The following is a 14,048-nucleotide window of genomic DNA, read 5'->3' on the forward strand; positions in this document are numbered from 1 at the left end:
AGCTCATTCAGTGGGTATTAATTATTTCGTAAAAGTCTAACTGACCTACTCAGGGTCTTTTAGCATTTATTAATTTACTTATTCCTCCTGACAACCTAATGATACTGGGCTTGAGGTACAGCACACAATAAAGAAATAATTTACCTAAGCTCACAGTAGTCCAGCCGTGATTCAGCCAGGCAGTCTAGCTCCCAAGTCTGTGCTTTCAATGGCTGCACTATATTACCTTACCTCTTAAAGCAGTGGTCATCACAGTCTTCATCTCTGCAACAACAAGTGACACTCTCCCTTGCATTATTTCTTTTGGCAGAGTTGGACATTATTGCTTCCAAGGTGTAATGGGATGTTTGTTAAGTGTGGGTTTGAAGCTTCATTTTGATCTAGCATTGATATTTTTAAAGTGATATTTTTAAATTTTAGGAGTGCCTGTGTGGCTGGTTAGTTAAGTGTCCAACTCTTGACTGTGGCTCAGATCGTGATCTCATGGTTCATGAGATGGAGCCCCACATCAGGCTCTGCATTGACAGTGTGGAGCCTGCCTGGGATTCTCTTCTGCCTTTTCTCTGCTCTCTCCCTGTCTCTCAAAATAAATTAAATAAACATTAAAAAAACATAAATAAAGTGATCCAAATTTCAATAGTGTGAATATCATGAGCTTACTTTGATGCTAGTTTGAATAGGATGATGGAACTTATATTTTTCAAGTCTCTGGTAGAACATTTTTATAGTTTTTTAAACATTAAGGTTAGCATCTTGACTCTTCATGATCTGAAGTTTGGCTATCTATTTTTGTAAATACATTGTTGATCCTTTTCATAGTCTCCCTCTCTGCAACAAGAAATCCCTCTCTTGCATTATTTCTTTTGGCAGAGTTGGACATTGTTGCTTCTAAGGTATAATGGTGTGTGTGGTACATTTGGGTTTGAGGTTTCACCTTGATCTAATACTCATACATTTAAAGTGATTCAACTTTAAAAAATATGAATCAATCTTGACCAACATTTCATCCTTCTTTGAGCTCTTAAAAGACCTCATATTATCTTCTTGTCGGTCCAGGATTATTATGGAAGACTGGTATACATCCTGCAGGGCAGAAATGTTTGTCCAATAAATCAGGTAATAGATTATTTAAAAAGTCTGGGGAGAATTCTGAATCCTCCTGAAATTTGTAAGCAGACTTTTCTTTTTGAGTGTAATCACAGTAATTATAAAAGTATGATTAATAACTGTTCTTATATAATGTTCAATTTCTTCATTAAGCCCACATTCTACCTGGTTATATGTATAAGGAAAAATGGGTCAAATTTATATTATCAGTCATTAACTTACAAGGAAAATAGTAACTTAGGGCAAGTTTTCCTTATATAAAATTAATCTTTGCTTAAAATCACACATTTAGAAATTGCTCTTAAACGTGGCTTTTGAGTAATAATGAATATATTTAATATCATGTAAAATTGGTAGCTGAAATTACACAGTGGAAAAGCCAAATGCTTAAAATATCATAAGGAAAATATTTTGTTGCTAGATGACAGTATCTACGCTACATCCAAGCAGTTCAGCTACCTTTCCCTCTTCATTTAATTTCCCCATTTCTGCTTCTCCTATCACAGATACATATCTTGGTCACAATACCCTGCTTCACACTGTGCTGGACAGTGTTACAGTGTTGATCTTCTCTGAATGGCTTCCATGCATGTATACATAAACATTATATATATGTATATATGTATATACATATGTATAATATATATAATGTTTATACTATATATATAATGTTTATACAATATTTTATATATAACATATATAAAACAATCCATTGGTACATGCTATATATGTGTTTGTATACATATCTATATTTTTTCCATGCTCTAACCCCAATGAGCAATGGACAGAAGATACAATTTTTGTATCTGTCTTGTGGTCATTAGTAAATCTTCCCTGTAAACACTCACGGTCTGTTGAGATGTTCTGACTTCAGCGTATACTTTGTGGTATATGGTTTGGTCCATGCTCAAAGGCTAAGATTGCTTGAAGGCAAAAAATCTGGGGAGGAAAGTATGTCCTGATGACATCCTTATGTGTTTTTTTTTTTTAAAGGAAATTTTTTTAATGTTTTATTTATTTCTAGGAGAGAGAGAGAGAGAGAGAGCATGAGCAGGGGAGGGTCAGAGAGAGAGGGAGTCACAGACTCTGAAACAGGCTCCAGGCTCTGAGCTGGCAGTCAGCACAGAGCCCGACGCGGGGCTCGAACCTACGAACCGCGAGATCATGACCTAAGCGAAAGTCGGACGCTTAACCGACTAAGCCACCCAGGTGCCCCGACATCCTTATGTTTAACACAATATATGCTATGTGTCGATTTCCTGCTTTCTTCCAACAATTTTGCACCATGGCAAGCAGTTTTGAATTTTAAGGCAATAGCAGTATGCTAGTGCCAGTGCTAATGCTGTAGCAGAGAAACTGGAAGGAAGCTTCTGTCCTTTAAAATCTAGATTTCACCACGGCAGAAGGCTTCTTCAACTAATTGTCAGTGAAACAGTGGGGGAAATCAGCTGTGGACTAGTGGAAGCCCATTGCTGATATGAAGGACATCATTATCATTGCTGACACTTGGGAAGACAGACAAGTAACTTTAAGGATGCTGGAAGAAACGATGGCTAGACTCTCATCAGAGTGTCAGGAAGAGGGATTGCTCCTATACAGCACTGGACATGCTTGTGCATAAGGACCATACTATACCTATCCTGTAAAATGCTCTACAATGCTCTTCTGTTATAGAGGACATGCTTTTTACCTTTCATCCATGATGTGTAGGGGTGTGTGTGTGTGTGTGTGTGTGTGTGTGTGTGTGTGTGTGTAAAATGCCTTCCAATTCTTCAAAGACCCCCATGGGGCTAGATAGGGGGTATCAGGAGAAACTTAGTATCTTTAGTATATAAAGATAGACATGGGAATAAATATAGATTATAATGTATGTGGGCATGTATATGCGTATGTGTGTACGTCCCACTCTTTATTTCTGTCAGCTGAGTGGGCCTAGAAGCAGTAGTAATGAATATACCAAGTATCCAGATTTTTATTTCTAAATGCCATTTTACACTAGAAGGAACAGGGGCTTTGTGGATAAATGGTTGATTGAGGATTGGGATAGGAAAGAAGATGGGCTTAGAACATCTTGTGGCGGCAAAGAGGAGAGAAATGCTCAAAGAATGATGGAGACGAATAAAAAAAAAACAAAAACAAAAAACTTGGGCCAGTCTGAAGGAGCTTCCACAAGACAAACTTGTAATAATTTTATCGTCAAAATAAATATTAAAGGATTGTAATTGAATGAATAAAATAGGAATACAATGAAGTCCAAAATAATGTCAATAATTAGGAGAGAATGGAAAACTTTTCCTTATGATAGAAATCTAACTTCTTACTGTAGAAAAAATGATGAAAATTGAAAAAATTACCATTTGGCAGTATTTTGGATTCCTGGGCCCAATTTCAAGGGGACAGGACAGAGATGCAGTTTTCCCATAACACCAGCAGTTCTCTGGCCACCAACTCCATAGGGATGGCCTACAATTCCATTCAATTCTGACACCATCTACCTCGAGATAGCAACAGATCTTGCAGGTCATGGGCTCAGTTCTACAGCACTTGTCCCCTCCATCCCCACTTCAGATGCCAGTCCAAAGCACAGGCTGTTACCTATACTTCCGACTGACTGGTTATAAATCAGAAGTTCCCATTATTCCTTCCTTGGGTTTGATGGATTTGCTAAGCGGCTCACAGAACTCAGGAAACCTCATTTATTCACCTATTTATTCGCTTATTTATTATGAAAGGCTACAACTCATGAACAGCCAGGTAGAAGAGAGGCATAGGACAGGGATATGGGAAAGGGCATGGAGCTTCTCCGCTCCTTCCAGGCATGGCAGTCTCCCTGCATCTCTACCCTCACCAACTTAGAAGCTCTACGAACCTTGTCCTTATGGAGGCTTCAGGGCATAAGCATGGTTGATCAAATCATTGGCCTTTGGTAACTGATTTAATCTTAAACTCTCCTTCCTCAGCAGAGGTCAGTGGGATGGGACTGAAAATTCCAACCCTCTAATTATGTGGTTTGTTTCTCGGTGACAACCCCTGTCCTTAGGTGATCTAGGGTCATGGCAAAAGTCACCTCGTTAACATAACAAAAGATACCGATATTGCTCTCATAGATTAAGAAATTCCCAAGGGTTTAGGAGTTTTGTGTCAGAAATGGGAGGAAGACCAAATATATTTCTTATTAGAGGTCACAACATCATAGGCAAGCATCTTAGTAATAACTGATTCAGGCAAGAATCATCAGTGATAAAACTGATGGTAGAAACTGAAGCTGATACTAAAACTATGGTAGAAAGTTAGACATTACCAGGACATGTAAGTAGTCTCAACTGAGCCAAGTTAGCATTACTAGCGTCAGTTCTAAGCATCTACGCATCAGGCTAAGACCACCAGGAACACACCTGTAGTTGAACAAGCTGGGATCATCAATTGTTGCAGTAAGGAAGAATGCACACCATGGGAAACCATAGGTTGGTTCAATGAAAGGGAGTTAAGAAGGACTTACAGGATTTGGGGGGTGTTAGGTAACTCTGGAGAAGGTTAAAGAAAACGGTTCTGGATTGGAAGCTGTCAGGAAGTGTGGGTAATCTATCATTGGATTTTTCAGGAAATCTTATTTTAAAGGATGACTAGACTGAAGCTAGAGCCATAATTGGCAAAGCAGCCACAGGATACATATTACCGAGGCTGGAGGGAGGTTTGGCCATTGGTGCAATGATGACAGTGTTCATTGTTTTGTCTGTGTTCAGACATGATAATGGAGGGGTCTTGTCACAAGGTCCCAGAGTGGCCTTGACTAATACTGATCTTCTGGGAAACAGTTTCTGTTGAACACAAGAGCCGCGAAGCCCAGCTCTGAGTGCCAGTGAGTCTCCTAGCAACACCAAGGCCCCGCTGGTGGCGTTCTCAGATGCCAGAAGTCAGGGACTGCTTTTCTTTTTCTCACTAGTAACCCATTCAACCAGAATCAACCAAATTGACATCCTGTGCCTACTGATATGAAAAGGAAAACAACATCACTCTTGTGGCATTCCTGCCCAAAATCCACACCCTGAACCTCATCAAGAGGAATATCCAACACAAACTGCTGGATATGCTACAAAGGAGCAGGCCTGCATTCCTCAAAAATGTCAATGCCATGAAAGAGATTGAGAAATCGTTCCAGAATGGAGATGAGCCAAACATAACAGCGGACTGCAGTGCCTGAATTGGAATTTTCTTTTACTATAGCAGACATTACTGGGATAATTGGCAAATCCTAAATAAATCTGTAGTTTAGATGATTGTAGCAGCATTAATTTTCTGATGTTGATCGTGATACTGTGATATTTAAGACTCCTTACTTTTAGGAAGCACATTGAAGAATTTCAGGGTAAAGGGGCATCATATCTACAAATAGTTCAGAAAAAAGTGTATGTATGTGTATGTATACTTTGTGTGTGTGTGTGTGCGTGTGTGTGTGTGTGTGTGTGTGTGTAGAGAGAGAAAGCATAAAGTCACATTTGGAAAATCCGGATGAAGAATACATGGGAATTCTTTATATAAACTTTGCAACTATTTGTAATTATATCAAAAGTTAGAGGAAAAAACGCCTTCCTCTTCCCATTTTTACCACTGCCTTTCTTTTCCAAGTAAACGTTATCTTGGGTAAGGGTGAATTCAGCCTTGGTGTTTTAGTAACTGCATTCCTGGGTAAAATATCTATTATATACATCTTTACATCTAAATCTCCTTTCTTAATTTTTTATGACTATTAGAAGACTGACATTAGGTTTCCTTGGGGGGTAGCTACTTCCTTTAGTAGCAGTCCTTATATTTGGTAAAATGTATTATAACTCATCTTTTCTTAATTCTATAGATATGAATTGCTAGGAACATATGCAGTAAGCTTCAATTTGAGAAATTCTCTTGGTGGCAGAAGCACATCTCATTGAGATGTGATCCACGGGTGAGCATCTAAACACTGCATGTGTTCGCTTTTGTGTCCTTCTTCCATGTGTTGTTGACATTAGTCTGTATCAACACATTCTGTAAAACATAACATTTACACTAATACCACAGGGCTTTCGGTGCAGAATGAGGAAGAAAATAGGAGTGAAGTCTTTTTGGATAACTTTGTGAAAAACAGCTATCGTCATTATGAGTGTTGCTTAGAATACTTTATCTCAAGATTTAAGAAAACAATTCACATATGACTTAATCTTGAAGCTAGAGTATTTGGTATTCCATAGATTAAGGAGAGCCATTATTTGAGGTAAAGAGAGGTATTATTTTATTATCATTGTCGAGAACAAGCTGAAGCCATCCACATACCGTGGAACTGTGTTGAAATATGCCTGGGTCACCCAAAAAAGGAGCTAAAGTCAGTAACTTAAGCTCAGTCCAATGTATCACTTAGCCTTAAAATTTGCCCATTACTTTGAAACATTGCTGTATTTAGATCTTCTTAATAATTGACAACTAGTGGTGTCTCTGTAATTTTTAGTAAAAGTATTGTTACAATATCTTGCTTAGTGGGACTTTCTCATAGGTTCTCATATATATATATACATATATATGTATGAGTTGCCTTACTGTGAGGACTCCATTATATCAGCCTTACTCAGCCCCATTACCTTTTGTCAAAAACCTGAGATTTGGCAGAACTGTTTTTTATTTCTTTTTTGCTTTGTTTTGTTTTGCTTTTAATTAGAAAAAGTGTACATGTGGGGGAGAGTGGCAGAGGGAATGAGACAGAGACAGAGAGAGAGAGAGAGAGAGAGAGAGAGAGAATTTCAAGCAGGCTCCATGCACAGTGTGGAGCCCAACTTGGGGCTTGGTCTCACGACCCTGGGATCATGACCTGAGCCAAAATCAAGAGTCAGACACTCAGCTAGCTGACTGAGCTGCCCAGGCACCTCTTTCTTTACAGTTTTTCGTTTTTGAGAGAGAGAGAGTGAGAGGTTTGACAGAATTGTAAAGAAGGAAACCAGCTTCAGTAAAGGTGGTTCTCAAGATGTGAGGGCCACTTGTCTGAAAATCACCTGGAGTGTTTGTTAGAATGAAGATTCCTGCCTCCACCTCAAACCTATTCAGTTGGAAGCTCATGATAGGAGGCGCTGAAGCTGTAAATGGGGACTTTGAAGTTCATTCAGAAAGATGACTCATTGCCCAAAGTAATACAATCTTAAACACAGAACTAATTTTGAAATATTAGCAAATGGATTTAAGATTCTTAATTAATTCAAATACGTGTAACTTCATAAATATAATTATTAGATAAAGTTTAAGTGGGAGTTTTGCTGAGTGCCCACTGTGAACTCAGAACATTTATGAATGCTTAAGTTTTTAATCAAGGAGGATGGATTTCTAGATAATATTGCTAAACTGAGTTGTTTTAAGTCACATTTTTGGGCAATAATCTTGGCAATAAAGTTTTTTTTATAATAACGATAATTATTCTTTCTTATTTATTCTTGAATTCGGCATTCTGAAAAAAGAAGAAATTGATATTCTTCTACATTGAAGAATTAAATACGTAGAGAAAAATCTTCACGATTTCTTCCACTTAATCTATACAGCAAAATATTTGGTTAAATTATAATTAAGCCTCATTTTTTTTAAAAAAGCAGAAATTGTTATTTGAAAACCAAATGGGACAGCTATAAAGGATATTCAGTAGTCTCCCTTATCTTCAGGGGATAGTTCTAAGTCCCCAGGTTCACAGATCTGTGAAAACACAGATACTACCAAGCCCTATATATACTATGTTTTTTTCCCTTTACATATATATCTATGATAATGTTTCATTTATAAATTAGGCACAGTAAGAGGTTAACAATAATTACTAGTGGTAGAACAATTATAACAATATACTATAATAAAAGTTATAGGAATGTGATCTCTCTCAGAATACCTTATTGTACTGTACTCATCCTTCGTCTTGTGATGGTGTGAGATGATAAAATGCCCACATGCCTACATGATGAGATGAAGTGAGGTGGAAGATGTAGACATCGTGACGTAGTGTTAGGCTACTATTAACCATCTGAGGATATGTCAGGAGGATCACCTGCTTCCAGACTGTGGTTGACTGTGAAAAACTAAAACCAAATGAAACAAAATTTGGATTGGGGGGTGGGTGCTGTATAAGAAATATTTCGTCCCTTTCATTAAAAGTAAACACAAAGGCTGGGTGATCCATAACTTAAGGAAACAAAAAAGAGTTTAGACTGTCATCTTATATTTGACTTGACAGTGAGGTGTACAGGATGACTACCTCTAGTTATTGCTGAATTGAATTCCAGAAAGTTCAGGAGGTGAAGAGACAATGAGGGTCATTAGCAGGGAAGGTAATGGATACTGTCACCCTTTCTGTAGATGAAGGGACAGGCCATGAAGAGTTGAACCAATGTAATATAGGTTGTGACAATATTTTGGGTGATATTGGACTGAATATAGGACTGAATATATGATATTGGACATGATGTCGAGGGTGTCTAAGTCTGGTTAAACCTTTGGTCCTGCACCAATGTTACCCTCCACTGGCTCCCCTATTGGGAGGGCTGGCTGAGTCTGGCCTGGCACCCCGAGGTTTACAGCATGACTGGTTTAGTTACTTCCTCTTCTGTGGGAGGTAGGTCACTAGGGGAAGAGACAAGATCCAAGAGCTCACAGGCCACCCTTGTGCCGACCTCAAGCCTACATTCCCAGCTTCCAGAACGCCTTGAGGACTCTGATTTTCTGATGCCATCTGATCCACAAAGATTAGGGCCAGTGCAGATACCACAGAAAAATACTAGAACCCTCCCTTCAAGACTCAACACCTTCCAGAATTAAATAGGAGAGATCAAAGAATGAAAGGAAAAGAGCAAGAATAATATATATAAGTGTTAGAACATGAAAGAGTTATGACCAAAGAGCAAAGTCTCCGTTTATTCTTTTGAAAATTAAACTCCTTGAACATTAAAATTACAGTGATTTCTGATTTTAAACTTCTATGTGGATGAAAACAATTAGATTTTTTTTAAGTTTATTTATTTGGAGAGTGAGAGAGAGAGAGAGAGCACATGGGAGGGGCAGAGAGAGAAAGAGAGAGGATCTCAAGCATGCTGTGCACCTCAGCGCAGAGCCTGAAGCAGGGCTCAGTCTCATGAACCATGAGACTAATAAAAATTAGTTTTATACTCATGCCATACATTGGCAGTCCTAGAAACTTATCAATTTGAAATGGCCGAAATTTCCAGTAACTATACGCAGATAGCATTGACTGGTGACACTACCCATCCTTTTTCCATCATGGAACATTCTAGCATTTTCCATGGCCAACAAAACAGGATCAGCTCAAGTTTCAATGATATTACAGATAATTGAGAACTTGGCCATACTACTAAATATCAAGTTGCCATGAGTACCACCAATGAATCCATCAATGTAAAACATTATACTGTGACCTGAGCCAAAACCAAAAGCTAGACTCTCAATTGACTGAGCCACTTAGGAACACCAGTTACACAGATTTTTAACTTGTCTTTAAAGAAAAAGTTATAGGGGTGCCTGGGTGGCTCCCTAGATCATCCAATTCTTGATTTCAGTTCATGTCATGATCTTGTAGTTCAGAAGGGTCGAGCCCTGCATAAAGCCTACTTGGGTCTCTCCCTCTCTCTCTCTCTGCCCCTCCCACTCTCATGCTTTCTCTCTCTCCCAAAATAAATAAACTTTTTAAAAAGTTATTGAAATTTTAAAATTAATTCTGTGTGATTCAACTTCAGTTCCACTCACATGTTTGTTGTTTTAAGTTTTCTCTCCACCTAATATGGGGCCTGAACTTAGGAGCCCAAGATCAAGAGTCGCATGCTCTAATGACTGAGCCAGCCAGGAGCGCCCCCACCCCCGACCCCACTCACGTGCTGTCCATGTAAAGTATGGGTGTAAATAAAATGCAAGTATTCCAACTTAATGGGAAGTCCTGGTGGAGGGCAACCAGGATAAAAATAAGGGAACTTAATTCAAACATAAAGGTTTGTACCTACAGAGAACACAGTCAGTCCGGTGCTGAAAGAGAGAGCCGTCCACTTGGACTTCTTCCCAGTTAAGAAATTTGAAACCATTTAAAATCAAATTTCCCTTTTTTTTAGGGTTGCTTGAGCTATTTAATCACATTAAAGAGATGTGATTCTTTTCAAAAACATATCAATAATATATATTGCTACAAAATATTGAAACAATGTGTTTCTACCATTTAAAGTATCTGTACTATTGAACCTATGTAAACAAAGGAGCCACAGATTGCCAGTACTAACTGCTACCAAACTTTTGCCCCATTTCTCCTATTCTTCTTGTATAATTGTTGCTTCACTCAAGTAGGAGTGATTTCTTTCTCACTTTTTTTTTTTAAAATTCAATGAGGCATTGCATTGTTTCAACAGCTAAATAGTGAATCTTATTAAGATTTTCTAAGTACCAGACAATGATTTATCTTCTTTTTCTGGTAATTGCTTACTGTGAAAATTCACCAAGAATGACTGTTAAGACTCTCTGAAGGGCCTGAGTAATTTGATTTTCATAGGCCTCAGAACCATTCACACCTGGAGGGCTTAGAAAGCATGTCATTCTAATCCAGCTCACGACATTTTACAGATGAGGCCTTCTAGGCCCCAGGAGTCTCTGAGATCTCACACACCATCAGACAGGAGTAGCTGAAGCTAAGCCTGATATTAAGAAAGTTCTGCATTCAGTCACCTGTCATTATATCCTTAGCATGTCTATGCATTTACAAAAGGTTTTTGAAATATAATGAATAGCATGGCATTGATCGCTGATACTAGTACTTAGCATAACCTGTGATTGCCAATGCTATCCTGCCTAGGGGCATAGCAATGCCTCATTTCTCCCTCTATGGTGTATATGAATATAGTGGTGGTGTATTTGCCTTTCAAATATGTAGCCAAAGGCTATTGTTATATTTGCTTTTGTTAACAAACCTGGGTTACCAAATGTGCAGTTACCATTGACTCAAAATGATAAGTTAGAAGAGAAAGGAAATAAGATGAAGATGTTAAGAAGTAACATGACTTGTCAATTATTATTTGTATTTTAAAATGCAATATGCCTTACCTGTCGTGGGAGCATCTCTAAATTTTTAGTTGTTCCTTGGTATGTCATTTTATCATTTCAAACAAGAACATTTGGGGGGTTTGTATGTTCTGGGAGGCATCTTAAGATAAAAGACTAGTCTTTACCTTTGTTTTTACGAATTATAAACGACTTTGTTGGTGGTGAGCAGCTGGAGGAGGAGAGCCCTGCCGAAGCTTCCAAGAATCTCCCAAGTGTGATTCCCTCTATGCCCACTGCCTACTGACTGTGCCTCTGTGGTTGCACTTGATGCCCAAACACTAAACGTTCCTGCTTTCTGCTCCCCATTGTGGCTCTGGGCCGAGTCATTACGAGACGTCTGTGAGTAAAAGCATGTCCTTTGTCTACACTACATTCTGGGAGGACAGCGCTATCAAAACAGAAGGGAAAAGCACCTCTGTCTTTGTTTCTCTGAAGAACAACACCCATGATATTATAGATGCTCGTGTTATGAATCTTCATACAATGATATAGTACATTCAGTGCCCTTGATTGTGTTTAATCCTCCAAACATCCTTTTGAAATATTATTCCCATTTTTGAAAGATGAAATTGAGGCTCAGCACTGCCAAGTGACTCATCTGAGTTCATTTAGCTGTGAATGGCACCGTGACACCTTGAACTCAGGATTTTTGCCTCCTTGCTCTATGTCCCAGCTGCCTCAACTTGTTAATTTCTATGAAGCCTGGATTTACTTTGGTCCTGATTCTTTGGAATATTAAATGCACATTCTTTGTTTTTGCTCATTGTTATTTTATGGTTAGCACAATAAAAACAAACAAACAAAATCCCTAAATCCAGTCTGGCTGGAACTTAATCTTTAATCTTTATAAAGACAATAGGCCAGATTGAGGCCCTCATAATAAGGTGCTAGCCAGCCAGGAAGGAAGCTGGGGAAGTCTTCCTCCCAGGAGGTAATTGATTCCTAACACCTTAGGTACCCCTGAGTCTGGAGCCTCCATGAAAAGGAGTCTGTAGTTTCCCTCTACTTCAGGGGGTGTGTGTACAAAGCCTTTATTTTCCCCACTCCCTTAGAGTTAGCCAGGGACGGCCTCTGTGTCCATGAGCCCAGAGTATATGTAAACGACCTGAAGGCAGAGAAAACAAATGTTAAAATTATCATTATTTATGTGCCCCCAAATTTAATAACCTTAAAAATGTAAGAACGACAACAAAATAATCATAAAGGAGGACAATAATTTTAAAACATGAAGTTTAGGGGCGCCTGGGTGGCGTCCAACTTCCGCTAAGGTCATGATCTTGTGGTCGGTGAGTTCCAACCCATGTCGGGCTCTGTGCTGACAGTTCAGAGCCTGGAGCCTGCTTTGGATTCTGTCTGTCTGTCTGTCTCTCTCTCTCTCTCTCTCTGCCCCTCCTCTGCTCACAGTGTCTCTTGTTTCTCTCTCAAAAATAAACATGAAAAAATAAAATAAAACACAATAAAATAAAAACACAAAGGTTTAGAAAACCAAATTTATTGGGCTTAGGGGCCAGGGGAAAGAAGGTGTAAGAAGTAACAAGTCTGGGATGACCTAGGTTTTGCTTCTGACTCTGTGCCCTTGGGCAAGACACCAAACACCCGAGTCTAAGGAAGGTGTGGGACTACATGGCCACTCAAGTGCTGGGGCCCTCCTGGTGAGGGAATATGAGTACCCAGAACCTTAATGAGATCTTTCTCACTCTTGCAGTAAAGTAGCTGATGCTAAAAATTAGACCCGATGGCACTAGAGAAGCAGGGAAATGAAGTTCAAATTCAAAAGAAAAGGTGTGGGATCTAAGTTTAGGGTTACATATTTCATTGAACTTCCAGGGCTGAGCACAGCATATAGCAGGCATTTCATAAATGAATGGATGACAGGTGGATGGACTGATGGAAGGTCAGTCCTTTACCAGTGGTGATGGACCTGGGGACAAAGAAACCTGTAGTTGAGTCCTGATCCACATCAACACAGTGAAGGAGGCAAAATTATAAGCCTTAATTTCTTCCTGTGTAAAATGGAGATGATACCTCAGAAGGTAATGAGGATTAAGTGCGAAAATGCTTAGTTCAGGTCCATGCACATAGGAAGCACACAATTTTGTGATCAGATCCTCTAAGGACTTCTCTGAGGAACGAAGAGGCTCCAGGGACAAGCAGTGTGTCAGCCTTCCAGATTTCTGCTGGACTCTGCACCTTGTCTCTGAGAGTGGGACCTCTTTCTACTGGGGCACACGATGAGATCAAGGGCTCTAAGATGAAGCCCAGAAGTTAGGTGGGCTCTGTGAGGCCCAATGTCAGCCTCCTTGGCACGGAAAACCAGCAGAGTCTTGGTCTGTGCAGCTGGGATTTCAAAATGGACCCAGGCCTGAGACCTGTGGGTGGGGATGATGTCTCTGTCCCTTCTGGGGGAGGCTGGGGAAGCAGTGTCTGAGGTGAGAGTCCGTTGGCCTTTCAGTGAAGTCTGTTGACCAGGAAAGCCTCAGCTCTTTCAGAATTCCTAGGCTAGAGCTGGTGACACATTTGAATGCATTTAAGGTATTTCATGGAGACTTGTTGAATGTAGCGGACTTTGCTACAATCTGGAAACCTAGAGGTCTTTCCAGCAACCCATGGAGCTGTTCCTCGCTCTAAATGAACTGTTTCTAGTTGAGGTGGGAGAACTTTCTAATGTTAGATTTCTCTTGGGCCTTTCCTTCTAACAGTAGTGTTCCCCCCATAGTTTAGCTAAAAAAAAATGATACAAGCAGGAGAGTATTCCTGGGAGTGTACCTATTAGTGTAAAACCATATATTTATGAAGCGTGCTTCTACGAAACAATCAAAAACTGACCACTCAGCCACAAAAATATATACAAC

At 39.4% G+C, this 14,048-nt stretch overlaps 1 long non-coding RNA gene across 2 annotated transcripts in view; it reads left to right on the forward strand.

The window, feature by feature from the left end:
- Window positions 1-11,949, forward strand: part of LOC144237261 (uncharacterized) — a 110,701-nt gene extending 98,752 nt beyond the window's left edge. The window contains exon 9 of one of the 2 annotated variants that reach the window (XR_013336805.1): window positions 11,366-11,949. This is a non-coding gene — a long non-coding RNA (uncharacterized LOC144237261). Of the gene's footprint in view, window positions 1-5,050; window positions 5,327-11,365 lie in introns of those variants that run through there. The other variant, XR_013336806.1, reaches the window with a different exon arrangement.
- Window positions 11,950-14,048: the final 2,099 nt, after the last annotated feature.

Source organism: Crocuta crocuta, unplaced genomic scaffold (assembly GCF_008692635.1).
Source record: "Crocuta crocuta isolate KB4526 unplaced genomic scaffold, BGI_CrCroc_1.0 scaffold166, whole genome shotgun sequence".
NCBI classification, from domain to species: domain Eukaryota; kingdom Metazoa; phylum Chordata; class Mammalia; order Carnivora; family Hyaenidae; genus Crocuta; species Crocuta crocuta.